Source organism: Haplochromis burtoni, unplaced genomic scaffold, assembly GCF_018398535.1.
Source record: "Haplochromis burtoni strain Fernald_Lab_line unplaced genomic scaffold, NCSU_Asbu1 Contig_74, whole genome shotgun sequence".
Classification (NCBI taxonomy): Eukaryota; Metazoa; Chordata; class Actinopteri; order Cichliformes; family Cichlidae; genus Haplochromis; species Haplochromis burtoni.
The window spans coordinates 567,661-594,543 of NW_024582435.1; the positions used below are offsets into that span (position 1 = coordinate 567,661).

At 42.7% G+C, this 26,883-nt stretch overlaps 1 protein-coding gene across 1 annotated transcript in view; it reads left to right on the plus strand.

Annotated features, from left to right (window-relative positions):
• Positions 1–5,491: 5,491 nt before the first annotated feature.
• The window catches only part of ptpn4a (protein tyrosine phosphatase non-receptor type 4a), a 71,008-nt gene continuing 49,616 nt past the window's right edge, over positions 5,492–26,883 (plus strand). Inside the window, exon 1 of the mRNA XM_042221776.1 lies at positions 5,492–6,050. The gene's annotated coding sequence lies outside the window, so the exon portion shown is untranslated. The remainder of the gene's footprint in view (positions 6,051–26,883) is intronic.

Sequence of the window (26,883 nt, forward strand, 5' to 3'; positions counted from 1 at the left end):
CTACACATTTGTGTAATGTGTGCATTGAAGGACAAATCCTGGTCGAGAACGACTCCATGATTCCTCACAGTGTTACTGGAGGCCAGGGTAATGCCATCCATGTTCTGAGATGTTTAGCTAAGTACAATAACCTCAGTTTTATCTGAATTTAGAAGCAGAAAATTAAATCGTCCAGGTATTTGTCTTTATGATATGCCCACAGTTTAACCGCTTGATTCAGCATGGATAAACCAACATGGGTATCGTCTGCATAGCAGTGAAAATGTATGCAGGTTTTCTAATAATGTTACCAAAGGGAAGTGTGTACAATGTAAACATTATTGGTACAGCAGTGCCCTCTGTTGGCCAAATATGAACAAAGGACAACCCCACAATAAAGAAGTCCATGTGCAGGGCAAGGTCCACATTTCAGCAGCTTTGGGAAAGATTGTTATGCGGAGTTTCCAGCAGAGGTTAGGGGTGTTTTCCATGGGAGGACATCATGGCTGATAAAACCTCTGAGCAATCACTGCCGATTCTCTTGCTGTCTGCTCTCCTCTGGCCGGTGATTCCAATTTTAGGCAAAGCAGTTTTTTTCCTTAGAAATGCATGGAGTCTGTTTCAGATTAGAAGCTCCCAGCATCTCACTGGAAAAGGGGATGTCATTAAAGTGTTGGCTCGCCACCTGCTTCTGTAGCGAGAGTACAGAGCAGGTGAAAGAGAGCCTGGAGAGGTGGAGGTTTGCCCTGGAGAGAAGAGGAGTGAGAGTCCGGAGAAGGAAGACAGAATACATGCGAGTGTGAATGAGAGGAAAACTGGTAACAATGTGAAAATTGAAATTCTTGAAAATGTCTTAAAAGTAAAAAATATGTCAAGTGGGTGGAGACGAGTGTCAGAGGTGAACTGTGACAGGTGGAGAGCAGTGGGAGTGAAAGGGAAGGTTTACGAGGTGTTACTGAGACCTGCTGTGATGTGTGGCAGGGACAAAAAGACAGGAGGCCGAGCTGAAGATGCTGGACAAGATTAGAAAGACATAAATCAGATCAAGTTCAGTGTTTTGGAGACACAATTAGAGATGCAAGGTTGAGATGGTGCAGAGGAGGGAGAGTGGATACACCGGGCAAAGGATGCTGAAGATGGAGGCAGGAGAAAGAGCGAGACGATGCCAGAGGTTCATGCATAGGTATGGTGGAGGAGGTTGCTGAGATAGGGTGATGGAGCAGCTGAAAGGAGAAGAAGAAGGGTCACCATCTGCTGCTGCCTTTGTGCCTTCAAATGGAATCTGAAAGTCTCAAACTCTATTTTAGGGATTCTTCCAAAAAGAAAACACCTGATTTAATGTCACGATGATAAAGATGGAGAGTCCAAAATCTGCCAAAGCTGACTGCAAAAGCCACATAATGCATAAAACCTGACATGAGTCATTCTCATCAAACCATTCAGTGACCTCTTAATCAACAGGAATGCTTCACCGCCACATAAAAGCATTGATTGTACACAGAGATCCTTAAACCTGTAAGGGGACAATTACACCTCCCAGTTCAGAATAAATAACTCCTAATGGCTTTAAAGAGAGGGCTACTGTAAGCATCCACAATTTGCGCAACTAAACTGTTTGGTGATAATAATCTTAACACAGCTTACGGTGACTCAGGACTCATCACATGCTCACTCAGATTCCCTCAGGTCATCTGTCTGCATATTAACAAGGTTCACATATAACGTTTTAATTACACTTCCAATCTTATGCCCCATGGACTGAGCTAAATATAGAAGCATGCAATTAATCGTGTTGTAGATAGATGTGCAGACAGATTTGTTGTTGTTTTTTAACATCGCTGTCCTTCAGAGACACAGAAGTGCCATCAGTTCATACTATGCTGGAAAAATGATGAAGTTCAAAAGAAAGCAGGGGAGTACTGAAAACAAGACAAGAAGCTTTGACAATTCTGCTCCACTCCATCAGCTACAAAGCAGCTTTTGAATTATGCAGATCAACAACACTGGGGTCATTGTCTTCTTCTTACTACTGCGCTTCATCAGCTTACCTCATTGTGTTCCCCACAGAATTATCCCAACAATGGTCCATTGTTTGCCACAGCGTGGCTTGTTTCTTTTGCTAACCACTTGAGGGCGGTATAACCCAGATTACCAACCTACTGTCTTTTAGAAACAAAGGATGGGAAACAGATTGATGAATTGATGAATGGGCAGCCTTGGATTTGAAATGAAAGAGAACATTTACTTTTATTCTGAAAAGCACAGCTTTTTGTCTCCAGCAGAGAGATACAGAGCTCCCTGCAGAGCAAACATGGAAGGTGGAAAAGCTTTGTTTGTGTTTGTGTGCAAGTTCAGGGGTCGGGCACTTACTCCTGGTGCAGTTTATCAGTATGTATACAGAAAAATAGAGACATCAAATGCATTTCAGGTATGCACCCCTAAAGTCATATATATAATATATATATATATATATATATATATATATATATATATATATATATATATATATAAAAAAAAAAAAAAACACCCAGCACGCCCCTGCGGGCGGTTTATCCTTCAAGCTCGGGTCCTCTACCAGAGGCCTGGGAGCTTGAGGGTCCTGCGCAGTATCTTAGCTGTTCCCAGGACTGCGCTCTTCTGGACAGAGATCTCCGATGTTATTCCCGGGATCTGCTGGAGCCACTCGCCTAGCTTGGGAGTCACCGCACCTAGTGCTCCGATTACCACGGGGACCACCGTTACCTTCACCCTCCACATCCTCTCGAGCTCTTCTCTGAGCCCTTGGTATTTCTCCAGCTTCTCGTGTTCCTTCTTCCTGATATTGCTGTCATTCGGAACCGCTACATCGATCACTACGGCCGTCTTCTTCTGTTTGTCTACCACCACTATGTCCGGTTGGTTAGCCACCACCATTTTGAGCTACTAGTTGTTTCGCCGTCATTGTGGATGTTGGGTATCGAAGAATCCATAGGTCCGTCATCCTATTCATGTAGCCCCTTCCGCCGGGGTTACTTGCGTAGTAGCATTCCAACAACGCCCTGTTTTCGTCTCTTGCCCACCGATGCCTTCTTGTTCCAGTAGCCCACTTTTCGTCAGGGTGCCCTGGTTCCTCAACACCTGACGCGGACCTTGTTGATCCGGGCGACGTCCGAGCCGGCATGCCTTCATATTTATCTGTCTCGCTCATGTCTGCGGTAGGCTCGCTTAGCATAGGGGGTCTAGCCTTAGGACCCTTACTGGATACAGACGCCCCAGGCAGGAATCGAACTTGCGATCCTCTGCTCCAAAGGCGTGTAGTCTAACCACTACGCTATCCAGCTACATATATATATATATATATATATATATATATATATATATATATATATATATATATATATATATATATATATATATATATATATATATTATATATTATATATATATGTATATATGTATGTATATCATGTATATATATATGTATATATATATATGTATATGTATATGTATATGTGTGTATATATATATATATATATATATATATATATATATATATATATTATATATATTTATATTTTTTTTTTTATTTTTTTATGTTTTTTTGTGTGTGTGTGTGTGTGTGTATGTCCTGTCCCCCTCTCTGAGCCTGGTTCTGCCAGACGTTTCTTCCTGATAAAAGGGAGTTTTTCCTTCCCACTGTCGCCAGCTGCCCACTCATAGCGGGGTCATCTGACTGTTGGGCTTTTCTTTGTATTATTGTAGGGTCTTTACCTTACAATGCAAAGGGCCTTGAGGTGACTTTTAGTGTGATTTGCCGCTACGTAAAATGCTGATTGTTCTGTTATAGGGCCAAGCGTTCAGGAGTCGTCATTATAACAACTTATTCTGCAGTTACAATTAAGAAAAACTTAAACTTCAGAAACATATTCGACACATGTTACTTTATTCCCAACATTCTATGATAAACATTATTACGTGTCATCTCCTTATGTCAATGACAGCGGAGGTTTTTGCCCGACATTACCACTGTATCACATTTGATATGTGAGTTTTTGTATGTTTTGAGATTTCTACATCATCTGTGTGGTTTTTCCCCTCGGATAAACATAAATTAATTGCACTTTATGGTTTCAAGTAATAAACTGGAAAATAAAAGCTGGTAGCAGATATGATACATAATAAAACTCATTTATGGAAATTAATATTGATTTTTTTTTATTTGTCAAAAGGTTCAATAAACACTAAAAAAACCAGAGCTTTGTCCATTTTTACTGTGTCCATGGAAACGTCACAGCTGAAACTAATTGTAGAGAGTACACTTCTGTCAGTATTGAGTTTGGTAAAACGCGGTCAAACTTATTGTACTTTTAAACACATTAATATGAAGTAGATGAAAGAAAAATGGTTAAAGATAATATACAGGAAACATGTATGAGATGCACAAAAGTTGACGTGTCTCACACCAATTTCCATCAATCTATTAACAGACATGGTAGACAGCTTCAGTTCTTCGCTGAAGCTGTTAACCATGAGGCCAACTTCTGGTTAACTGGCAAACAAGCTGACCCTTTAATGTTACACTAGCTGAAAAGAAACTGAGGACCATTCAAAGTCATTTTACTCTGTGAGCCACATAAAGCCTACTTTGATCTAAATGGGCTGGAACAGTGGAACTCCCCTTTCTGTAGCTATTTTAATATAGGAAAAAGAATTGTAATTTCAGCAGTATGTCTGAGTTTTTGTTCATGATAAAGAAATGATGCTGTAGTAAATGAAAGAAATCTGTCAGCATGGCTCTTTGGGCTTAACTTGTAAGAAATAAATGTGCAAAATTGCAGAAAAAGCTCTGGTATTTCATTGTCCAGACTGTCCTGTCATCATAATATAGAAAGTTTTTCTTAAATGACAGAAAACTTTTTTAAAAAAAAATCTGAAATCACCAAAATAAAAAATAAAAAACAAATCTTTATTAGTTTGCGAAAAACAAGACCTTTTCTGTAATTTAACTATCACTTTATTTACACTGGGTTAGTGTGAATAGGAATGGGGGAGGTCTTTATCATTAGGAAAAGCTGCAAAACCTTTCAAAATACAGTTAGAAGTTCAAACTGTATCTCCTTCACGTTTCCCAAAGCAGTCCAACGGGCTGGAGTCCGATACTGGCCCCGGGCCTTATGTTTGACACCCCCGCTCTATGGCATGGTATTGCCTTCAACAAACGTTTTGGTTATTACGCCCTCCCTTAACCCTTTAGTGTATCATATCTGATAAGTCAGTTTTTGAGACTCCTTGATCACCAGCACGTTTTAAGCAACACGTTTAAAAAAATGCCGGATGTAGAAAATGCGATTCAAATTAAAAGTCGCTTACGCAAATTTATATTTCATTCATCAAAAAAAGTCGGAGGGTTCGAAGAACACTGAATTTTCTGGTAACTTTGTCACGGTTCAGACTTTAACGGGGTGAAAAGCGTCAGATTTTGCGGCACTTCTACCTGTGTGCGACGCGTGGCCCCGCCCCTGTGCGTTCGCTTTGCGCAATTACGTCGCCGCGCTGCCGCTGCTGTGCTGCAGGGCAGACAGGCAAAGCAGCTGCGGAGACAGCGGGGAGTGCTGACAACAGCGCACAGGCTCGTGCTGGGAAACTCAGAAACGCAACATTTTCCTAATTTGCGGCTTTAATGTGCGGCTTTCTTCGCGCCTGAAACGTTCACTCTTTGTTTCGGTGCATGCGTGGGATTATTTTCCTCATTCCGTCGGCCTGAAATGACTGCTGGTCCCCGCGTCTAGCCAATGGTTACCGCTGGGGGTCCTGTCCTGTGGATTATCCGTCGTCGCCGAGCCAGTCGCATGGTCGAGCCCGGAGGAGGCCCCTCTCTGCTGGATGGATGTGCGTGAATCAGCGCGGAACTCTGAGCCACTGATGAGCGCTGTGATAAAGATGTCGCCTGGATTTTATCGGCAGCGGCTGGACTGATCTTGGATGTTCGGGCTCTGTCGCCCCCCCACCCCCCCTGTATACACAGACCATTTCCTCACATAACAAAAATTGTATTCCTTAAAAACTGGACGCCCCTGGAGCAGTTTATGACGGTAAGAAAGACGCTCAGTCACAGCTTTTTCCCCCTCTTGGAGCCAGCTGACGCGGGTTAGCTAGCTAGCTTAGCGCTGTCACTTTTATCCAAGTTGCTCCCGCACACACTAAATAGCCAGAATTGCGAAATAACAGCGGGAGAGCGCTGTTTCAAAAGGCACGTTTTGCAACTGCGCTTGTGTTTGTTCAGTGGAATCTCATAAAAAGCCCCAGCACATACACATTTTCTCCCACAGCCTTAAAAGCCAGCGGTTGTGTGGCTTGCTAGCTGTTTCTTAGCTCATTCGATATCTCGCAGCTTACAAGCTGATCCAATGTGCGCAACATTAGTGCGCATTTAAAGGCTTATTTAATCAATGAAACTTTGTTAGCAGCCTCCCCGGATCCGTTTCATGTGTTAAGATAAACGGCTCGTTTATCTGCCAGTCACCGGACAGCGCACAATAAGCCCTTTAATGAGCAGTTAGAGCTCTCTGGAACCAGCGCGGCGTCATTTAATGTTGTGGCTTTAAATATGGCACACACCTCTTATCGAGCGATAGGCACCAGTGCGCGCTTATTACACGGTTCCTGCGTCCCGTGTGTTGTTTGACGGGCTCCGTGGATTTATTTTAACGTGTAGCTTGGTGCATTCAGCGACCACAGAGCTGGTTGTGTGTTTTTGGTCAATCGTTGCTAAATAATTGTTGGTGAAGCAGCGTTTGTGTACATGTCACATTCCTGAAATGTCACGGGAGGGGGGCCTGCGTGGACGAGCTGCTGAGACGCAGCCCGTGCATTCGTATTTATTCTTTTTTTTAATTTTTTAATGTGAATAAAATGATGGAGACGATGTGCTGATCGGTAAGGTTTTAATGTAATGGATGTAAGGGGGTTCGCTGGGATGAGGCGTCCTCATTTTTTTCGATGACGTAATCCCCCACCATCCGTGCCACATCTTTGGGTCGCAGTCGGTTCCTCTGCTGCCTGCTGCTCCCCAGTCTGCTGCCGCTGCTGAGATCATATGTACCCTGCTCTGTGCTGTTTATCTGACCGTGTCTCCGTCTCCCTTCGCTCCCTGACTAAACTGTGACATGACTTTAGAGTGATGTCCTCTGAATGGGAACCAGGAGCTGGGCTCAGTGTTCTCCAAAACAAACCCAGGCATCCAACCTGCACGGCATACTGTGCATAAACAGCAGAGTCATATAGCAGTTCGTGAAACTGTCATTGCATTCAGTCTGTTTTGTGTTCCTGCACATGGAATTTTGTATGATGGTCGTATATGTACTGATTTGTGTCCATGTACGCAATGTGAATGTTTTCACTCTTTTAAAGGGTAACAAAGTGCATATTTGGGGGGTTTGGTGAGAGAGCCTCCTCTGCTCACACCAGACAGCACAACTACAATCCCATAATTCAATTAAGTTATATTTGCACAGCGCCAAATCACAACAACAGTCACCTCAAGGTGCTTTATATTGTAAGTTAAAGACCCTACAATAATACATACAGAGAAAAACCCCACAATCAGACAACTCCCTATGAGTTAACACTTGGTGACTGTGGGAAGGAAAAAATCCCTTTTAACAAGAAGAAACCTCCAGCAGAGCCAGGCTCAGGGACGGGCGGCCATCTGCCACGACTGCTTGGTGGGGGTGGGAGAGAGATGGGACAAAAGACATGCTGTGGAAGAGAGCCAGAGATTAATAATAACCTGAGAGGTGTATAAGCACATAGTGAGTGAAGAAGAAACACCCAGTGCATCATGGGAGTCCCCCAGCAGCTTACACCTATTGCAGCATAACTAAGGGAGGATTCAGGGTCACCTGGTCCAGCCCTAACTATATGCTTTAGCAAAAAGGAAAGTTTGAAGCCTGATCTTGAAAGTAGAGATAGTGTCTGTCTCCTGAATCCAAACTGGAAGCCAAAACAGGAGAAATCTGCTCTCTTTCTAGTCCCTGTCAGGACTCTTGCTGCAGCATTTTGGATCAGCTGAAGGCTTTTCAGCGAGTTTTTAGGACATCCTGATAATAATGAATTACAGTCGTCCAGCCTGGAAGTAATAAATGCATGAACTAGTTTTTCAGCGTCACTCTGAGACAGGATATTTCTAATTTTAGAGATGTTGCACAAATGGAAGAACGCAGTCTTACATATTTGTTTAATCTGCACAAATATGGACAGATTTTCAATTGTTATTTGAAGTACTTTATTAATCATCCTTAGGAAGTCCATTGTTGGGTTTTGGAATTAAAGGAACGGAGTTATGCTTAGACAAGAAAAACTACTCCTGAGGTTTAGGCTTTAGAAGTACTAAAATTACTGGATTAGGATTAGCTAATGGGTTAGGTTTTAGGTTTCTTTCTTAGTTGCCAGGGAAACAGGACCCTCTAAATAAGCCGGCTGATACTAGACAACAGCTGTAGTTACAAAACATGCTTCCTATTGAAATACATGTCAAAGTCATGCTGACTGGCTTTGGGGGGAAAAAAGGAGAAGTCATGTCCATGAGCTCTTTTTTATGTATTTATTTTTTGGGACTATTTCATGTTTAGATTTAAGGGCAGGCTGGCATACAACACATGACTTACACTTATTAGACACAGAGCTGTTTCGACAGGAGCGTTTCTGTGTGTTTTTGTCCCCTCCAAAAAAAGGTAACACATTGCTGTCCAGAAATGTATGCGAGCTGCTGTTTGGTGTTGGTCTTGACCTGAATCCATGTGGGAATCCCTGCTCAGGCTGCTAGTTTCTGGAGCTGAACTACTTATCCTGGGAATTAGGCCTGTCATGCATCACATTTTTATTTGGGACAGTATTCCAGGCTGTTGATTGCGACCATATCGTGTTAAGCCGTGGAAGCAAGGATTATTTGGCATTAGAGACTTGCTGGCTTGTGCAGTCATTAGTACTACAACTGATGCTGGTTTTGTTATGAATTGCAGGTAGCAAGATTTAGTTTTAAATATGAAACGTAAATATGTGATACTGCTTTGAAAACAAGCCAAACCACGATGGGGTTTGAGCTGAAGATGCGAGTGTCCATCCGTTTACCGGACAATCCATAATCACGAAGCAGAATCCCACCCCGGACGCTGGTGCACACGGTGGGAGTGGGTGCTGTGCCGTGGCTGTGTTAGCATCTAAATACGACTAAGTACAGCAGAGCAAAGTTTGCTTCCATAAAATAAAAATGCACTCATCGTTTTTATTTTTATACACATTATAAATTCATGAGCGGTGTTCTGAGGAGAATCCTGCTTTGACCCCGTCTGCTCTGCCCGAATCTGAAGAGGTTTCAGCAGCGGATAGACACAGTTGGTGGAGCTTAGATCGCCTGCGGCAACAGCCCTGCTTTACTTGAGCGCCACACCTGAACCTGCCATCCCTGCGGTGTACATTAGGAGGGTGTGTGTGTGCGAGGAGGAGAAAGACATAAGGGGTACAGGTGTGGCAAGGGTAATTGGGATAAACTGCACCTGCTAGCAGAGGGCAGGGGGCTCCCGCGGGAGCACCTTTGGTGTCAGGAATGATCAGATCCCCAGGTAACCTGCTCAGATTTGTGAATGATTCAGTGAATGTGATGAGGAGGCAAACTATAATTTATGCATTTATGGGCGCCACAGACTGGAAGACTTTGAAAAGACTTGGAGAAAACTTAAGCCTGAAGACGGTGTGTCAAAACTCAGAGGTTTAATCATAGATTGTAAGACTGGAGATGCTGCAGGGTCAATATTTGCAAGAGTACAACAAAAATTCCTCTCGGATTATTTCCCATCATCCTCCTGGTGGAAATTTACAAGATGTCGAACAATAGAGCAGAAACAGAACAAGCGCTTGGCCACAGCTGTGCGTGTGTGTGTGTGCGTGCATGTGTGTGCACGCTCTATGGTTTGTTCTGCAAAAAAAGAAAGAAAAAGAGAAGACGCAGCAGAATGCGTGCACGACTCTGGCTGAGCGAACAGAGAGCGTGCCATCCTTCTGGCCGATGACAATATTTACACGGCTAAACTTCATGATTTACATGAGCCAAGATGAAAAAAACAGATATTAAACATATGTTATGATTATCATTAGAGTTTGCAACGCATTTGTTTTGCTCATAATTTTCTATTGTTCAATAAGACTTTAAATATCTGATGGTCTTTTTACTGCAGTGAGTGCATAAGCGTATCCATGTGAGCATAAGGCTGTTTAATTTCACTCGGGAGCTTTATTGTCAACAAAATGACAACTACGTCAACCTCTCATGCCGTGTGACAATCAAAACAAGCCAGTGATATGGATGAGGATCACAAAATGCTTGTGCTGGTGATTGCCAGAGTAACCACCAGCACAAGTGTTGCACATAAGTCAGAAAGAAGTGACGCGCGGAGGTCGGAAGTGCAGCAGATTTGCATCTATTTCAGCTTGATTAGTCCTCTCATTGGCAATTTATCATCACACCATTTCTGTAACTACAGGGAAGGTGCATAAAGATGTCAGCCCCTCGGTTAAACATAGGTCATAAACCAGCCCACCTAGCAGTTTGGCCAAAGGTCAGCTGTTCTTGTTATGTGTACAGTCAGGGTTGGGCTGGGAGCAGCAGAGTGTTGGGGAAATGTGATTTTAAAGAGCCCAGAAAACTCACCAATTCTTGAGGACTTGATGCTGAGTTTCTGTGCTGTCATAAAGTCATGTCTGTTCAGGGGAACGTCCGTCTGACTTTATCTTTCCAGCATTTCTTCCATCCTCGCCTTCTCCTTTTGTCCTTTCCTTATTTTCTTCTGCTTCCTTCCCTCCTCCTCTCCTCGTCCGGCTGCCTGCTCTTGTTAGTCTCAACGTTGGAAAGCACACCCTTTCTCTCAGCGTGGTGCTTCTCCACGCTGACAGCTTAGTGTTGCTGCTAACTGAGAGTATTGGTAAGAAGATTGCTGGCTGGGTGCTGCAGGCAAGATACGTTATCATGCTTTAAAGATGCTAGCATTTGCAAGCCTCAGATAAGTAGGCTTGGAAATGTTGCCAGAAACGCTGTGAAAAAGCCCGTCAGAAACTTTGTGTAAAACTCGAAACATTTTGAGGCCATATATGTAGTTATTGTCATTTTTGCCCTCTTTATTTGATTGACACCAGCTTCCTGTGACCTTTTGCTCACAGCCCTGTTCATGTTTAGCCAAGAGGACCAGCGACCTTTCGTTATGACCCTTTGGACGGCTCGCAGTCCTGTTTGCACACATGAAATGGAAGTTTAACCATTGATCCACAGAGTTTGGCCGTTTCACTTTGGAGTATCATGCCAGCTTTCTGCAGTTACCCGTACGCCGTCAGCATTATCGCGCTGGACTGAACTTCCTTTAGTCTGTCAGACTGGCTGTGCACAAGTGAACCAGCAGCCATTCATTCACACAAATATCCAGCCAGATATCTCTCAGAAAGGCAGCTAGTTAGTGGTCTGTTGCTTGGGCGGATATGGCACGACTTTTTAGCGAAAACCGTCTCCCGAGCTCCAAACACAGCTGTGTTTATTTGGCGCGAGATACCACAGCTACAGGACGCCAGGATGAAGGTGCCTCGGCAGATCCAGACTTCCAAAATGGAAAGCGGATAGCGGCACATTTACAATGACACAGATTTTTGTTTTTGATATGCTGCGACGAACGAGTTATCAAATGGTGGATGAGTGTGACAGGCTTTTAGACATCTTGTCTGAATATCAATGGAAAGTAAAGCGGGAGGTTGACATGCACGAGTTTTTCAAAATCGAAATCCCAGACTAAAAATAATAATTGTCTGCTTGTGAACAGCGGGACAAAAATAAAAGCTGCCTTGTGGATTGGGTGTAGCTGTTCTTGCACTGAATATTATTTGCAAATGAATGCTGTATGTTATGACTGGATGCAGGTGTTGTAGCGGTTCTTCGTGATATATTTTGTTGGCCATGTTTGATTTACTTCTGAGAAATCTTATTCTTTGTCCAGCTTCGGTGTGCTTGAGTCACGCATAACTAATCAGGTGAAACTGCATATTATGATAATGGTGCTCTCACTTAGCGGGGGGGTCATAATGGTTTGATTAGCTGGAGCAGCATGCTGTCCAGGCGAAGGGGAGGTGGATGCAGACCCCCTACTGCTTAGGCAAACGCAATTAATGCCTCATAGAGCTGCATCGATTACTCCATTGCTTAGTTGAGGAGAATGAATTGAAAATTATGATGATTTTAATCTTTAATTAATCCATTTGAGTTATTTAAAAGACATCCAGATATATTCTAAATGTAACACTTACTTATCCTGCAGGCTAATGGACAAATAAAACAGGACATCACCGATGGACACATTTCGAAAGTATCTATTAGGTGATAAAATTATTGTTTGCAGAAATGCAGACGGGTTCATTTTTAGGGTTCAATCAGAGCAATCGCTGATATTTGAGTAAGTAGTAACTGTCTTTGAACTGAGGTTGGCATGCAAAAAATAACCATCACAAATCAAACGTTTACTTTTACAAAGGTGGTCAAAATGTTCCGTTATTCACAGCATGTAAGTCGAAGCAAAGTCTAAGCTTTGTCTTTGTTGGATGATCTGGAAGCTTTAAGTGGCTGTCGTGCTGTATCATCACATCAAGCCGGCCTGGATCATCCACAGTCCTTTTTTTCCCAGCGGAGGCCCTAGGATGAGACTTCAAGGGATAAAGATCTCATGAAAAGCCTCCCTTCACTGCATCCCTAAACTGTTCTTGGCATTAGTTGACGGAGGAGAACGCAAATGCCCGATACAGCCTTTAATCTGCCAGCGCCCTAATTAAAAGTCTGTGTGATGACTGGTCTTGTCTAATATAAGAATAGTGCAGGTAATACTCTGCAAGTATGTGGTCTTCTCGCTGCATCCTGCGTGCTCTACCCAGGCAGCATGCTCACTTATACCAAACTGAGCTTTTCCCAGAAGTGAAAACGCATCTAAACCAAACGTATGAGGATGATTTGTAACGGTTCTTCAGACTTGTTCCAAATTTTGTGTGTTTTAATGGCTTTAGGAGAGGATCCCGTTTTTAAAAAAAGAAAAAGGTACTTGAGGATTTCGGACAGTAACGTGTTTGCGTACAGGTAGGACTGAGTTTTGGAATCATACCCGTTGTTATGGAGGACCACAGAGTGAAAATATGGAAAAAAATAATGCGCTGGAAACACAAACTTTTCTGTCTTCTTACCGTCTTCAATGTGATTCACTGTGTTCTGACACCCACACTGCTGTAGACTTTGGAAACATTGTGACTCGAGGCGTCTATTGTAATTCAGCATCCTTTATTGGCCCTATTATGAGTCATTTGTGTTCTAATAGGGCCGTGCAATTTATCAAAAATCCTATTCAATTAAAATTATGATTTCTAGCAATTATGAAAACAAAGATGATGGAAATAAAGCAATGATGGGGCTGCCTTGCTTCGACAGTACAGCTGCTCTCATTTAGTCTTGTGTTATAAACCCAGCTCACCTCTTTCCTTTGCAACGTTTGAACCTCTCCGAAAGGCCAGACTGACTCCCTGAAAGGCTGAGGCCAATTTAAACCAGCCTGAGACACGACGACTTTGGGCAACAAGACAGATAAACCAATCCAACGGCCTGGAAACTGTTTCACAGGGAGCCCAATTAGAGGGTGAGATTATAGCTGTGAGACAGAATGACTTGGATACATGGAAATCTTCATACAGCCACTGATCACTTGAGATGGATAAACAGGCATAAACAGAGAAATGACCGTTTGATAGGTGTGGAGACAGAAAGGAAAGAGGGTGACTTCCTGGCATGAGTGGGCGTGTCTAATGTGTGAATTGATGTTTGTTCTTATTGGTTACATTCATGAGTTTACCAATACCGGTAAACTTATAGCTCTGAAATACCAGGAACTTCCTGTGATCCTTTCCATAAATAAACTCAAAAAATGAACTGAACTCCTTCTAGAACAGTCCAAGTATTACCGGGGAGGTACTTATCTAATGCAGCTATTGGGTGTCTAGAACCAGTTGTAGATGATTGTGCTCGTTATTTATTTATCTGTCTACCTCTCTGCAGTCTTCTTGTTCAGACTGCTGTCGTTCAAATTATCGGGAGTGTTGGCGAACTTTGTCAAACCAGTTAGAAAATGCGATGTTAATCGTACTTGTGGGTAATAACGCCGCGATGCCCTCAATATGCTGCGTTTTGGGAACATCTTTGTAAAACGACTGCTGCACCGGTGAGATAATCATATCTGACGTTTTGGGGAAGTTGTGTGTTGAATTTGGAGAGCGCTCTGGAGCGAGCAGAAGAAATGTAATTCACATTTGCCCTGGCAAAATGAAGTTGTATACCAGTTTATGAGTAACACTGCTACATCCTAACATTATTATCAGGATTCCTCTTCAGTGCTGCCCCACCCCCGTGTTTACTATCCTCAGGTATGTGAGCACAGCTGACTCCCTGGTTATGTTCCAGTGCTTGTTCAGACTTGTGTTTTCCTTCACTCTCCTCCATCCCACATCCATTTAACCCAGCAGCAGGTAGACACGTGTGCGCTTACACATACAAGCCAATGAACATTTGAGTTGTAGATCGATTGCCACGTGCCCATTTTAACCTGCCACCTGTGCAACCTGAGCTCGGTGTGTGCGTGTCACCTTCAGATCCTCAGGTCTGCCTTTGAAACAGCTGCTTAAAGAGCCTTGAATACCTCGGGGGGTCAGAGGACACAGTTGCTTAAGAACAGTGGGTCAGAGCCAAAAATGGATTGCTCTTCTTCTGCTGTGCCCTCGATGTGAGAACTGCATTGAAGGGCTTCTGGGCTTTTGTACTTCCTCTGTAGACAAAGGGAATTTTGACGTGACTGAGTTGCAAAATCCCAAATTTAGCCCGTTGTAATGTTTATCCTGAATATAATGTTTTGAGCTATTTTAAAAGTAATGAGAACGGGTCATAGGAGATATTTAGCCTACCTTAGTGACAGTAAGAGTGCTGTTATTTTGGTGACATAGTTAACATCTCCAACTTTTCAGTCTTATGCCATCTTTTTTCAGACATGCAGCGTTATTTTTGTGCTGCACTTGACGGGCTTATTTCTGGAACGTCAACGGTTTACATGGTAAAACCTGGTTTTATCCGCTGCTTGTTGTTGTTGGAGGTCTGTCGAGGAAGCCCGGAGTGATTCCGTATCCAACCTAAACACTCACTAAAAGAGGAGTTTGAAAACCTGGGACATTACTATTTTTACTTCGTGCTACTTATTTCCTCACCGTCAGGCCTGTTTTCTGTCCAAAAAAATCCTCGTTGGTCTTGAATCATATTCCACAGGACCAGCTTGTCCAAGACAAAGCTGTTTGTAAATTCTCTCTGTAATTTGGTCAGTTTTAGCCAGCAGATGGCTTGTGCCAAATGTAAATTTCTAAATTTGTGCTGTGAAAATGTTTTCACTGTGTATATGAGTCGATGCAGGGACGACAGCGATGGGGATGTCAACATGCTTAAGTTGCTGCGCTCCTTTGTTTATTCCTGGGCCTCCGCAGCCTTTCTCAGCTGGACTCAAAGCCCGAGGATAGAAACGGTCCCTTCAAAGAGCCGACTTTGTCACAAACAAACAAAAAACAATAAACCCCGATTATAGCTGGCATACACTAAGTACACACATCAAAACTATTTACTCGTATGCCTTCACACACACATGAACTCGAGTGTCATCTCATTCTTAATCCACAGGGTTTAATATGATTGGCTGTAACAGCTTCAACTCTTCTAGGAAGGTTTGCCACAAGGTTTAGGAGTGTTTACAGGACTTTCTCCCAGAAGAGCATTTGTGAGGTCACACCTTGATGTTGGACAGCCTGGATCGGCGTTTCAGTTCATCCCAAAGGTCTTCTGTCAGGTTGAGGTCAGGACTTTGTGCAGGCCAGTCAAGTTCTTCCTCACCAGACTCGCTCATCCTTGTCTTTCAGGACCGTGCTTTGTGCACTTTGTTCCTTTCACTGCACCTAATGGGCCGAGCCCCACTCCTGAAAAGCACCATAAATCCCTCCTCTACCAGACTTTACACTTAGCAGCGCAGCCAGGCAAGTACCGTTGTCCTGGCATCCACCAATCCCAGACTCGTCCATCAGATTGCCAGAGGGAGAAGCGTGATTGGTCGCTCCAGAGAACACGTCTTTACTGCTCTAGAATCCAGTGGCTGCGTCTTTACACCGCTGTATATGACACCTTGCATTGCGCTCGGTGATGTAAGGCTTGTGTGCAGCTGGTCGCCATGGAAACCCCTTCCACCAACACATCTATGCATGCGCTGTTCCTGACTCTGCAGAAAGCCGGTAACCTTTGTGCGGCTCAGCATCCGCTGACCCCGGTCTGAGATTTTATGTGGCCTACCACTTCACGGCTCAGTTGCTGCTGTTCCCACTCACTTTCACATTGTTATAGTACCGCTAACACCTGATTGAGGAACAATTTATATATAATTTCAGCAATTTAAGCCTACGAGGCAGCCTCTGGCCATCCACAGTCCAGTTTCATTGACCTAATGCTGTGTTTCTGTCATTTTGGCTTGAGCAGAGCTAAACTGTTAGTGAGCTGGGACTTTTAGGGAGGGCTGAAAGCACACCGCAGTAAAGTAAAGGGATGTTATTGGTTAGAAAAATGAGGCACTTGGGAGGCAAAACTGGGATAAAACTGGGATAAAACCTTTACTTTTAAAAGTAAAGGTTTTATCCCAGTTTTCTTGTTTTCAGGATCATAATTTAAATTTGATGAAACGCCTCCTTATAGATACTTTGCAAAGAGCTAATAAAAAGCTAAAATTGTCAGATTATAACCAGTTTGGAAAGTACAGCTTCCCATATTTTATTTTATCTATTTAGTTATTTACATGGACTCTTGAGGAAAAATCCCTTGTCTCCCGATTCTGCACATTCATATGCAGAGATCTGTTTCTGCAAATTAAGCTTGGTAGTAAATCTATGAAAACAGATTGAGGCTATAGCGAGCGATTTCCATTTAATCCTAATTGTTTGCATTGGTGCAATTCTGTGCAACTGCCAAACAAGGCAACAGGTCAACACTCGTCACCGGAGAGTTTGAAGGGCTGCTGAGTCAGCCTCACGCTTTACATAAAGGCTGCTGAGTGTACGCGGCTCTGTGCGGCTTCATTTCAACAAAAGGAAGTCTCGTGTCTGCGACGGTCGAATGATGTTACTGTGAGCCGCTTTAGACAAAAGCACGTGTGCCGCATGTATGCAATTTATCGACTACACTGCGCTCGTCACTTGTTAGCAGTGTTGTGACTCATCCTGCTAAAAGAGACCAATGTAACTGTGGTCAAACACTTTGCTGCTGTTTAAACCCTCCTCAGAATACCATTAAACCCAGATGGTGTTGAAATTTGGACGTATATCGGTTAAATTTTGTGTGTGTGTGTGTGTGTGTGTGTGGAGAGAAAGCTAAACAAAATGGACAGCCATAGCCTGAGAGAAAAATGTGTGTGTCAGATTTGAGAATGAGAGGATCGAGAGAACATGAGAACAAGAGTGTGAGTGAGAGAGAAGCCAGCCTCGCTGCTATTTTCTGGGGCAGGCCATCAGGCTGCGAGGCAGCAGGGAGGGATAATAACAGAAGCTGTTACATTCTTGTGGTTTCTCTGATTTCAGCATGAGGCAGGGGGCTGGCTCCGGCTGACTCATGGCCGCTCTGCCCGCTCTTTCTCTTTCGGCCTCTCTGCCAGCACTGGAGCCTCTAGCCAGAGGACAATACATGACATTTCGTCACTTTAATCTCAGACATGTTAATTACAGGACCATAAATCTGAGCTTTTTTTGCAACTCCCCTGAGCAGAAACCTACCGACTGATTAAAACTGGCTAAGCTTCCACTTCCACGGTGAGCGGTGGCAGTAATTTCTCTTTATAGTTTGGTTGTTCGGGCTTGTTGCTCGGGCTGATTAAAGGCTGATTTTTAGTGGCTGCAGCTGAGGACAGGCCCCTTATTTAGATATTAGGTATCCTAGGATATGACTGTTCGTGTTTCGTTCGTATTGATCTTTAGAGGAGCTGGTAAATTGTTATATGTACCCTTTATTGATCAACAGCACTAGATTGACACTGAGCTGTGTGTGGTTGTTGGATGTGAGTCAGAATCGTAGAGCTGAGGCTTTACTGAACAAGCTAGAAAAACAAAACCACAGTCATGTGTTCGTATGGATTAAAGCCAGTCCTTCTACATATTAAAAAAACAGATGTGCATCCTTTTTGGGACATTACATTTCAGACGCTAAGACCTTAAATCATTAGTGGCCTTTAAAAACCCATCGGAAATGATATGATGCCTCTTTGAAGTCATGTGTTTTTAGATGCTTGGTTGCTTTCAGAACCGTTTTTTGTCATTTCTCTTGTGCAACAGCTTCGCTCTGAAGTTGAAGCTCATTTTTAGGATCCGACATCTAAGTATCAGGTTGCACTGATCTCTTTTTGTGAAATCAAATAAATGCGGGGCAGGTTAAATCGAGTGCTCTTTTACTCTTTTTCGTACGTCAGGCGTGCATCGCAACACTCGGATCGGTGACACGGCTGCAGCTTTATTGTCGCACAGTATTCCACATCAAACCCGAGCGAGTGCCGTCTGAAGGCTGTCCCTACTGCGTCAGGACATTTACAGTTCACTGGTTTGAGCGATGCTAGCAGAAATAAAAATTCAGGGGAAAAAACTCGCTGCTTGCAGATTTGGATCAGCTGTTTGAGTTTAGCACATAAGCATGCGTCACATTTTTTTCTGCAAAGCAGATTGTGGCCTGAAAGGCGGCTCATCCACACAAAAATTCAAACTAAAGCACCTCAGGAGATGCAAAAAAAGGCAACAAATTGCTGTCTCAGTATTTTTTCACCAGCAGCTAACCTTATTTTTTAAAGCGTGGCAACATTTTACAGGCTCTGAGGTGACTGTCAGGTAGGCCCACGCTTTCCTGTTTTGGCCCTGTTTACCAACCGCAATGTGTTCCACCCACCTCCATCTCTTCATCTTCACCTCTTCATACAAGCCGTGGTGGAGAGACATCCCCTAACACCTCTCCCACACACATGCTTCGTGTTATTTAAGCTATATAATACATTCAAACAAGCTGTTTAATCATCAACACTGCTTTTGAATCACATCTTCCGCTCGAATTGGCCGTATCGCAGCAGAGCCTTTGGCTGTTTTTCGGCGGATCGAAATAGTTTGAAGTTCTTTATGATCTCCCCCAAGCTCACTTATATTTAAATTACCTTTAAGGTTTTGTGTCTTCAGCGCTTACCGTACGACTAGCCACAGCCCGGCCCGTTGTCACCTGTCTTCACATTGAGTTCGAAAGCCTAAACCACAGCACTCGAAGGACAAAACCATTCTCATGTAAATGTAACGTAGCATGCAGAGGACATCCTGAATTTGTGCACGTGGATGTATACATACACACCAGAAACCACGAACAGAAGCTCAAGCTAAAGGTGTTTAGCTCAGAAGTGCACGTATGTGATAAAAAAACAAAACAACCTCTGAGATGTTTTAAAGACTGCATGGAAGATCTTGCTTGCATGTCCCTCTGTTTCACACTGTTGGCCATCACTGCAACAAAGAGGCGAGTGGAAGTGTTTCACTTTACCTAATTTTTGTGCCCTTGTTTGATTTAAGCCTGTGTCTGCAGAGAAGCATAGACAGTAGATGCACAGCAGTAGTTGGTGCTGAGGACTGCGGCTGCGCTCATCTTTCTTTGTAAATTCCAGCGAATGCAGAGCAGGCTAAATGAAGCACCGTTTAACCCGAGTTTGTGAAACCCGGTTTGAGGTTGTTGTGCATTAGGCCAGGCCACAGCTGAGTGACACAAGGCATGCACATCTGCACTCACATCCCAATTTCAAGATTTTTCCTTTGGTGCCATCGCTGCGTCGCGACAGGGTGACAGGCGAGATGGCAGAGTGCAGTTTGGAGCATTCGACTGGTGTCCTCAAGAAATAAAGTGTATTATTCATGTTATTTACATTATTTATATGCAGATGTTTAATTTGCATGCACATCATCAGGGTGGGCTCAGTATCAGCAGAGCCCCCATCGTAGCGCTTGTTTTTACAGCATGACCTAATGGTGTGGCTGGATTTTGTGCTTCTCACCTTTGTGTTTGTAAATGAAATGCATGCTGCGGGGGGTTAGGCCTGTATGTTTGGGTTTGAAATGCTAGTGCATGTTAGTGCAAGAGTCAGCCGCTCTGAAGGTTTTGCATTAAAGCAGCAGGTGTTTTGTTTTTAATGCGGTGTGCTTGGGAATAAGGAGAAAAAGGAGTGGTTGTGTGGATGCACATATATGGAGTGGCACTTACGCTACCTGGCTTGTTTTGCATTAATATCCATTTTGGCTGTTTATGTGCTGATGTTTGTATGTTTGCTGCATTTGCATAATTTGGTGTGGTGAGAATCCTCTAGGTCCAGGTTTGCATAAATCTTTAGGGCCTTTTGTCTCTTTTGTAATAGGACCTTAATAACTCATTAACTGTGGGGGGGGAATGATCCTGCACACTGATAATATGATATTATGGTCACATTTCGGTAAAGCTGCCGTAATAGTTGCAGAAACGTCCAGGGAAGAGAGAGCTGTGTTGCATCTAAAGGCTGTGCTCAGTGCAAAAAGCCTTTTCCTGTTTTCTGAGCTGCCTTTGTGTCATTTTGAATGTCAGCCGCTGTTTAATTAAGTTCTCAGCAAGGAGCAAAAATAAAACATGCGCATCTTCTTGGAAAAAAGGCTGGAGTAGTGTAAGGGGACACCTCTAATAAAGAGGTGGTTTGAACTTTGATGAGATGAGTAGTGATTGGTTTGGTGTTTGACTGTTTTGACCTGAGCAGCTACAGCTTCTGAGAATAGAGTACAGGCTCGTCCCGAGGGTGACGGGGAGTAAGTGAATCATGTCGTTTTCCTGACTGTCACATGCCGTCCCGTCTGAGAGGCTGACACATTATGTTAGTTCCTAGCTGACAATGAAAAATCTCGTGCCTCAGGCTGACTCCTCACATCTGTGTTTTCATTTACAAAGTGGTAATTGAAAACAAAACTATCGCCACCTACACGACCATTTTAACACCGTTTTAGGATTAATCCCAGCTCTGCAAAGCTTTGCAGACCCACATGTATGTGTTTTGGCTATCTGCTGTTACTGAGGGTCAGAAATATGTGGAGCGACCGGTAATATGGGCGACTCTCGTTCATGTTGTTTGTGTTAGCTCTGCACGTGCTGCAGTCGCCACAGACCAACAATTAGTTTGTTTTTAACAGATTTGACTGAACTGCAGCCATTTTTTCATTTTATGCTGGCCTTCTTGTTAACGTCTACAGGAACATGTTTGTTTGTTTTTTAACTCTTTCAAGTCTATCATAGGCTTTATATTTTAGCATGGATCTATCTTTATATTTTACATGCTGTAGTGCCATAGCTGGGAGCATTTTAAGTTGTTATACATCAGTACAACCGTTATATCCCAAATTTCAATAATACGCCTGCATAAAGTCCATAGTAACTGCAAAGCTTGCAAAAAAGTGCAGTAAACTACAAAAAATTGAAAATTGTTGTTTTTTTTTTTAACACTTATTTCTAGTTAGAGAAATTTCAGAGGTGTAACCCTTAAAATTGTAAATGCAAAAAAGTTGCCCAAAATAGTTTCCAACCACAGGAAATTCATTTTGAGTGACTACTTAGTTTCGTTTTTGAGATACACCAATTTTTATAAAATGCAGGAAAAACAAAAATAAATATTGTTGTACACAATTTGCAAAAAAACAGCATGTTCATCAAAATAAAACAAAATAAACTATTTGCAACAGTGAAATTAAGCCTCTCAGAAACTATACAGAACGGCTTAAAGTCAAACGTGACTTTTACAAACACCAGTAAACCTTTGAAAGGTCACTTCCAGTTTTGCAGATAATGGCAGACATGCGATAGTTCGCACTGACGTAGGAAGTACTATTAACAGCTGATCGAATTGCGTGTTTCAGGACGATTATGTTTTAGTTGTTGGCAGCGCTTTTTATGCGATTTTTGCAAAGCCACATGTGGGAGGAAACTGCGACCTGGGACAAGTTGAATGCATGATATGTAAGTGCAGCTCTGGTTTTATGTGCAAAAGAAATTATTGCGCTAGCTTATGTGGTTGCAGTTGTACCGGGATTTAAAAGTAGTTACACAAATTGGAGCGTGCCCGCTCCGATGGGCTTAGGATTTGAATATTTACCAAAAAAAGAGATTTTTACCTGCCTCCAAATGAATATCTTGGAATATGTTTTTACTTCCATGACTTACTTTGAGGCCGTTTCCACTTTAATGAGTCAAAGATCTGCCCACTAACAGCTTCACACTACAGTATTTTGTGTTTTTGGACAAAAGCTGCTTTCACACGATCAGAGCATCGGAGCACTTAATGCTGCATCTGTTCATGTTTTCAATGTATGCATGTTGTTGGAATTTGAGCTGAAGTTGTCACGTGAAGATATTTTCAGATGCAGCACAAACAAATATGTTCAGACGTGTGTCAGCAGAGTTTGGTGATGAGGCCACAGACACACACTGTTCAGATAATCTCACACTGCTTATACATAAAGAGCCTGCTCCTGTCTACTGTAGTGTGCTTGGCTTCTAGCGGGGTTTCTGCACCTTAATGAAGAGAGGCTGATTAACTTACAGCTTATTGACTCCACAGACTGTTAAACACACACTCGCTTACAGGACCAGATTCAGGAAACGGGGTTCAGCTTGGCACAGAGACACGGTGAATGTCAGCGGTGGTTTTACTGATATCAACATTAGATGCTTGTAGTTTGCTTATTTACTCATTTATTCATATTTCAATGCTTTTGGGTGAGGACTGCGGGTCTGTTTTACCTTATTTTACACTCTGTTATTTTTGTCTGTCTTACACAAACACTTAATTCAAGCTTATGTAAAAATTAAGGCTCAATTTTAAAAAATTATTAAAATATTTATTAAAATATAAGGTGATTAATCTCCTTTTCATGGCTCAAACCTGTTTGGTGGGCACCAGCATATACTATATTAAAATAAAACCTGCTTATTTTTTATTGGTTTATTTTTTTTTAATTAATCATTTGCACAGAAATGGTTTAAGTCCAGGTTTAACAATTATTTTAATAGTATAGTTCAGACAAATCCTCCCCTGTGTCTGAAAATAGTCTTTTAAAAGTAACTTCAGATGACGTTACAAATTTGAAACAATTTGACCCTTTTTAGCTGTTAAATGCACGATGTGGAGATGTGTTGAGCTGTGTTTGCCACTTAAATCACTGGGATCTTTCGAAGGATCGTGCGAAGTGCTGCATTGTCACTGAGCTAATCTATCTGCCTTGCAGCAGGAGGGCGTGCGCTTGCTATAGAACACCTGGCCTCCCTGCTGGTGGGGCAGGAATGTGCAGGGTTGGGGTGGATGCGGGTGGAAATTTGCAGAGTGTTCAGAAACCGACCCCGGTTGCACGTAAAGGCGCCGGCGTCAGCAGGAAAGGAGAAATGTGCAGCTTTAATCAGACCTGCATCTCTCTCTCTCTCTCGTGTGTGAGAGAATATTACTGCACAGGGGGCCTGCTGTTGTATAAACGGGGGCACGGGGGCCCTCCCCTCTCTCATTCTCAGTCCAAACTTTCCGTGGTGTGTTTAAAACATCAGTGACCACTCTGACAAACCCTAAGTGGTATTTTATTGTTGTCCAGCTAATTCATTAGTGCCGGTGACAGACAAATGTGGTCTTTACATCACCCACTCCTGGCTTATCTCCATTGACTTCCTGTATGTGTTTACAATTGATTTTGTGGATCTGTTTTAAAGCGACGCCTGCGTCTGGCCCCGAGCCTCAGAGCACAAACGATGACCCGGCGTGATCCAGTCTGCAGCCGTACAGCCTGAGGTGCCCTTTTACGGCCCTTATATCTCCTTTTATTCTAGTTTCCTTCCATATTTTCCTGTTTTAATATTTTTATCTTTATGCATTTTTTTAATGCATTGTTTTGTTGTCTTTTCTTCCGCGCTGTTTTTTGGACCCGTCCTTCAGCTGTTGCTCGTCTGTTGTTAAGATTGTTTGTTTGCTTTTCACCTGTTTATTTAGTAAAATGTGTGCTAATGAAATCAGTTTTTAACCACGTGTAGGATATTTGTTGGCATTGTTTCAGTAATTTTCTCACACACAGAAATGCTGTTGTGTATGTGATGAACATTATGAATAGATGAATGATTATTTGCACTGTTAGCTAAAAGCAGGAAACCTCAAACCTGAGATAGTCGCCACTGATACCATTGCAAAAATAACAAAATGCGACGTGTGTGTGCATGACAAGAAGAAGAGAACCCCAGGTGTGAATGTCTACTGTAATTTATTTCTTTTACCGTACTCAGACTATGACATGTTTTATTTCTCCTCAATATTTTAAGAAAGTATTCAGTGTGCACTTTACAGATGCAGATGTGTTCACGGCTGTTGTGCAAACAACAAAGCGATTATTTGTCTCCAGGCCTTGAAGAGTGCCGTAGTTGAAGCTAAATGTTGTTTTGCAGACAAATCAAGTGGACAGGATGTGCTGCTTTTGTGCATTTGTGGTGGAACGACCACTGTTTTGCAACCTTTCTTTATTCCAGCGCAGCTGTTGAGATTAATCTGTCCTCAAATAACTCACAGTGATGCAACACAGAGAGTAGATGTTACTCGCTCACACAGTTAGCTCTTCTCTTAGCAGAAAATGCACGTTAGCGGCTTCTAAAGGGGAGACGGTGGCGCCAATAACTCGGGAAAAGAAGCAGAAGAGAAGCGAGAAGTGAAAGATGGAAGAGCCAATGGGAGAGGGGAGGTTGTGAAGACGATGACATTATAATAAATCTAATAGGACGATGAGATGTCACTCGAGATTCTTGGAGAGACGAGGACTGCAGCGGGAGAACGAGCTGAGAAGTCTCCTCTGTGTTATCTTTGATTCAGCAGGAATCTGTGACAGGTGTTGGCTTTTATCAATGGCTCTGTGTGTGTTTGTGTGCAGAAGTAAATGGCTGCTCTCTGGCACTGATGACTGTAATTTGCATAATGGACTCACGCTCCATACTGACACTTAAAGACAGGATGAAGAGGAGGCGAAGAAGAAGAAAAGTCAGGGATTTGGTATCAAAGATTATCGGAATGTTTCTGCATTGTTTGGAAAATCGGATTCACAAATTTAGGATTTATTCTTAAATTCATTAGAAGTTGCTCAGTTACTGCTCCGCCCTCATGCAGTAACTGGTGGACTTGCAATAATAACAGTAATGCTGTGATTGATACTATGAAGAGACTTGAATGCTTCAGTACTAACGAGGTAAATTACATGTATGTTAACAGTGCTCCTCATTAAACTGGTGCAGTTCTGGAGGATAACGTTTTATTCGCTTTTTCTACGTCACAGTCTTGTTTCGATCACATTGCCCGTGCACACAGCTGGGACTGACTCTGCAATTTTTTAATAATGTCATATATAAAAACGCTCATGTGCAAATAAACGTGCGCCCACTGTGTGATGCTCTGGGGAGTCCTTCATCTGTTTGGACCCAAACTCCAGTTGGCGGGCGGTCATCCTTCTCGCGCTCCTCAGTGACCCCCTGAATGGACGGGCAGAGCAGGTTAGCAGCAGCTGGATCGAATGTTAAAGTGTAAAATATTCCTGGGGAGGTAAACCATTTAAAAAAAGTGAACAGACTCTGCTAGTTCGCCTTAATAATTACACGCAAATTACATCTGAATGTTTTTATATGAGAAGTATTGGGCATGACTTTCCCATTTTTGATAGTCATAATTATTGTTGATTGCCTAACACTCGACCTTTAACACTCGGCTTTACTGACTGAATGACCTTGTTTTATCCTTTTGGCAAAAACCTATTAAAATATGTTTTTATTGTTATTAATTTAGTAGGTTTTCTGTAATCGCGTTGCCCCGGGGCTCGGTAGGAACTTTTAATTCTGCGGTTTCTCATTCATGTCTCAGGAGCAGGTTATTTTCCTCTTTTTCTTTCTTGTAACTACAGGTGAAAGTGCACAACTGATGTGTGAATCTTCAAATGGAGCTCGTGATCTCAAAGGCATTTTGTGAGGTTTAAATGCGAAACGCTGAATCTCTGTTAGCTCGACTAAAATCGCAAGTGCTTCCTTTTTCATCAGAAAGCTTTAGTGTTGCTGAAAGTCTGTGTCGTGTCAGGTTATTTAATATAATTCAGTGATGAAATATCGAGTGTGAAAGAAGTTAATAAGAACTGAAGCGGTCAGGAAGCTCCAAAATATAAATAACTTTGGTTTTTGGTTTCTATGAGATGCTCTTTGCGCAGCAGATTTGTTTGCTCTAATTATATTTTTACGTTTTCATACAATCTGTAACGCGTGAATCCTTAAACGTGTGTCTGCTTTAACTGTGCTCCGTGCTCTATACGTAAAATGAAATGTCCCCCTCTCAGGCTGTTATTGCTCTTTGGTTTTGTAGCACACGTTGGTGCACTTGTGTTGAAATGCCCGATGAAGTGCTTCTGGAAAGCTGAGAACTAGAATGGACGGTGTAGTTTTTCTAATCAATGCAGTCGGGCCGGCTGAGTCAGGATTTTCATTCATGCTCTCCGAGAGGTTTATTCCACAAGGGCTCGGTAAGGTTCAAGCAGAGGTCTGCAGACGTTTGCAACTCTGCACGGCTGAATGATGATGGGTTTGAGACCAAAGGGGGCAGAAACGGAACCGGACATTTATAGTTTATAGTTTGCACAGTTGATTTGATTTACTGAATCTGTGGATTAGCAGTGTCTGTTACAGGCAAACTGAACGCGTGTAACACAAAGTCTGAC